The 4,486-nt window shown below is 42.5% G+C and overlaps 1 pseudogene; it reads right to left on the reverse strand.

The window, feature by feature from the left end:
* Window positions 1–2,229: 2,229 nt before the first annotated feature.
* On the reverse strand, window positions 2,230–2,883 carry LOC149163247 (uncharacterized; annotated as a pseudogene).
* Window positions 2,884–4,486: the final 1,603 nt, after the last annotated feature.

Raw genomic sequence — 4,486 nt, forward strand, 5'->3', positions numbered from 1 at the left:
GCAGGATTTCGGGAGGACCAAAGGTGGTAAGTGGTTTGGGTCGGGCTCCGCCTGATCCCATACATTGGCTACCACATGTCCAGGCTAATGAGAAAGAAAACCACCCTCATCAGGTGGTTACCTCCGTACAAAATAGCCGCCCGAAATGAACCACAACCATTGGATCCAGATCTCCCAGATCAACGGTGGAGATGCGATAAGCACTATAAAGGCAGACCCGATAGGAGTTATAAGGCATAATTTATAATATTTCAAATCTGATGAACAGTGATTTGGCAGATTTTCCTGTGTTTCACAGCTTTTCTCTATGTAAATAGAAAACGAACAATTTTGGGTTTTCAAAGGCCTAATGACCCATTCTGTTACAAAACGGGTGGCCACTATCCTTGAAAGCGTTTAGGAATGATTGCTAACGCTCAGAGGGTGATCTGAGAGGACAGAGGTCGGGAAGCCAGAGATCCCGAGAAGGAGAAACAAACAGACAGCACAGATTGGCTTTAAAGCCATAGAAGACAGAAGACAGGGGAAGGTAGTGCTGAGACAAAGCCTAGACAGAGAACGAGAGTGATAGAGAAAGTATGTGTACTCAGAGAGGCTTGAGGGTTTCAAGCAAAACTCTTGCTGTTGGAACTCTTGTGTGTTGAGACTCAAATTGAGCTCATACTTTTGTAAAACTCTGTTTTTGAAGACATATTAGAGAGGTCACCACTGAAGGTTGGACTAGGAGACGTAGCCCAGGACTGTTGGGTGAACACCTTATTAAACTACTGTGTTTATGTGTGTTGTCTATTATGTTCTTTAACTGCTTCATTGTCTATGTATTTCGCAATCTTATCGATCCATTGTTGGAAATACTGAGAGGGTTAATTGTTCTAGTGATTGCCAACAACCTATATAGATATGTATATGTATACACAGAACACAGAAATCAACAACTGAATTAATGCTTTTATTAAAACTCAAGACAGTGCAAAGATATAAATACAATATAAGTATAAATCTGATTGTGAATAGTTGCCAAGCTCCAACTTGGACTTCAGTGAGGCTCCAACCTCCAGAGCACCAACTTTGTTTTGCAGTGGTTCTGCACTTAGTAGCACCTACCCCAATGACTTCAGTCATGTTCAGTTCTGAGGCTCCAACCTCTTGGGCTCCAACCCAACCTTGGTATAAATAGGTATGTTGTTGCACTCTATTCAGCTGAGGTTGTCTCACTCCTGCTCTCCTGCCTCTACTGCTTCTGCTGCCTCTACAACCTCCACTGCTTTTTCTGCCTCTTTTGCCTCTGTTGTTTCTACTATCTCATCCTCAGGTTCTTCACCACCATAACCGCACCAACAGTTCTCTGTTTCTACTGTTTTATACATTCCCATGCCTTTGTCCATTCGTTTCCACTTACACCATCTCTTAGGCTTCCTCCTCAGTCACTGTCGTTTCCTCTGACTTCGCTTGATCTTTCAGCTTCCCAATACGACCAAATCCATTTATTCCTATCTTGGTCCTCTCCTTTCCCGAAGATCTTTGAACTCTAGGAGGGCCTCTGTTGCAGTAGCTCTAACTGGTTGCAAAGTCCTAGCACTCTAACATTATAAGGCTGAACCCTGGCCAAACTCTACAGCGGATCCGAAGAAATTGCTTCCAAAGCTTCTGAAAGGCAATCTGATTATGCCATCGGTGCTGCTTATCTTTGATCGGATCTATGTATCAACCGCCACAAAAGGATGATGATTTTCATGAAATGATCCCACCGTAACAGACGATCTCATCATGGTGGAAGCCAGCCTTGCCATTGCGATCTGAAAACCAAAGGAACAAAATCTAAGAAAACTGATATAAAAGTATAGAAACACCCTTTTGCCCCGTCGTTTCTCTTTTATTCCAAAAACCCACGTAATCGTGCCCATATTAGCCTCTACCGCATTCACAATCACAACTGTTGATCACCCTCATCCAACGGTTCCCGTGTCGCTATGGCCTTTTGCTTGCACATTAAACCTCGTGCCTCTCCTCACCGTCCGATCAAACCCTGCCGCGATGGGACGGTAGTCGCACCTTTCCTTGTCGAAACCTGCATACGCGTTAACCTGCGGGGGCAGCAGTTTTCATCTGCCACACGTCATATTTTGATTGGATCACTGGCCCTTGTACGTATACCACCGAACCCCGGTGGGAGGTGCGGGGAATACCACTTACCGCCTACCTGTACATCTCCAGTGCATTATCATCCGCTCATCTTTTGCGTGTGACGACCATTGGATCCACTACTCTTTGATATGACGGCTCACATTCATCTACCATGTATGGCTGTGTCAAAATAATGAGCAAGCGGTTTAATAGATCAATGGGTATACCATGTGGAGACTTGTAATTTGTTCCACGGATTTTTGTGATGCCACGATTTGTTGCAACAACCAATATCAATGCCATCTCATTCTTTAGAGCATGATTCAAAAATGAGAAGCATTCAATGTCAAGCATATGGACTTCGTCAATAAAAAGCACACCTGGTACAATTTCAGCTTTTCCTTCTTCCCTCCATTCAGCAACTTTACTGTCAATCTGTTCCCTCACTTCAGAACGGATCTCTCCAGTATCTCCTGTAAAGAGGGCCAGAAACCCTTGCATCCTGCTATTGATGACATCGATCTCATGCAGCGTAACGCAATGCACCACTTCTTTGTGTTTCTGAAGCTCTCCATCCAGGCACTGTACGAACTTGGTCTGCGGCCCCATTGCATCATAATCCCTGGACCTCGCAAAAGACCGCCCCAACTTTGTAATCTTCCCAGAAGCTTTATCGATCGCAATCACATCCCCACTCTAGACCTTCTCCTTTCTCAAACCTTCGATCATCTTGCTCCCCAAATCATACATAGTCTCCATCTCTATCGTTTATCTGCTCCTTGAATATTGCCATATTGACATCAATGGTAATCGGTGTCCAACAATCTCTCCCTTTGTTATTGATGGCAATATTCTTCTGCTTTCTCCCCCTTTGACATCAATGGCAAAGGGATGCATATGGACTCCCCCTGTCAAACTGCTCCCCCTGTCCTGCTACATCTTTATGAATGAACTTGAGTGATGATAAAGAAATAACCCCCATCTTTTGACGCAGATGTTCGAATGCTTCTCGAGGAAGAGGTTTTGTGAAAATATCAGCTATCTGCTCCTTAGTACTGATATATTCCAGGACAATGTTTTGTTCAGCTACTTGTTCACGGAGGAAATGATACTTGATTGGTATGTGTTTGGTTCTTGAGTGCATCACAGGATTTTTGTTGAGACTGATAGCACTTGTGTTGTCACAATAGACGGAAATTGGTTGATCTGTACATATGTCGAGATCTTTTAGAGCTTCCTTCATCCATAGTATCTGAGAACAACAGTCTGCTGCAGCAATATACTCAGCTTCAGCTGTGGATAATGATATGGATGACTATTTTTTGCTAAGCCAGGATACCAAACAATCTCCTAGGAAGAATACATTTCCACTAGTGCTTTTTCGATCATCTATACTTCCAGCCCAATCAGCATCTATGTATGCAGTTACAGTCAGTGTTGAGTCCTTTAGGTATGAAAGACCGAAATCAAAAGTTCCCTTCATATATCTGAGAATTCTTTTTACAGCTAATAAATGGGATTGTTTGGGAGAAGATTTAAATCTTCCCACCATTCCTACTGCTTGCATTATGTTTGGTCGTGTAGCTGTTAAGTATAGAAGGGCTCCAATCATTGACCTGTAATGAGTTGCATCTACTAGAGGGGAGCCATCATCTTTGCTCAGTTTGTAGTTTGTGGTCATAGGTGTGCTCATGGGTGCACAATCCTCCATTCCATATTTTTTTAGCATGTCTTTTAGATATTTGGTTTGAGATATACACAATCCTGCTCGAATTTGAGATATTTGAAGTCCAAGGAAGTGGGACATCTCTCCTACCATTGACATCTCAAACTCTTTTGACATGTTTTGAGAAAATTCATGGCTCATTTCATCATTATTACTAGCAAAAATCAGATCATCGACATAAACAAGAGCAACTAGTAACTTACCTTGATCTATCTTTATGTATAGATTGCTTCCAGCCACTCCCTTTTTGAAGCCTTGTTGTTGTAGATATTTGTTGTTGTAGATAGTGATCCAGTCTTACGTACCAAGCTCTAGGAGCTTGTTTCAACCCATATAAAGCCTTTTTCAACTTACAAACTAAGTCCTTTCCTGCTATTAGATCAGAACCTTCTGGCTGCTACATGTAGACTTCCTCCTTGAGTTCCCCATTTAGAAATGCTGATTTCACGTCCATTTGATAGATTTTGAATCCTTTTGAGCAAGAAAATGCCAAGAACATCCTGATAGCTTCCATATAGGCCACTGGTGCAAACGTCTCTTCAAAGTCAATTCCTTCAATTTGTGAATAGCCTTTGCAGACAAGTCTTGCCTTGTTTCTGATAACCTGTCCTTCCTCATTCACTTTATTTTTGAACA

The sequence above is a fragment of the Pinus tabuliformis genome, chromosome 5_1 (genome assembly GCF_031772625.1).
Source record: "Pinus tabuliformis cultivar Carrire ecotype Pingquan chromosome 5_1, CPIR1, whole genome shotgun sequence".
In the NCBI taxonomy this organism is placed as follows: Eukaryota; Viridiplantae; Streptophyta; class Pinopsida; order Pinales; family Pinaceae; genus Pinus; species Pinus tabuliformis.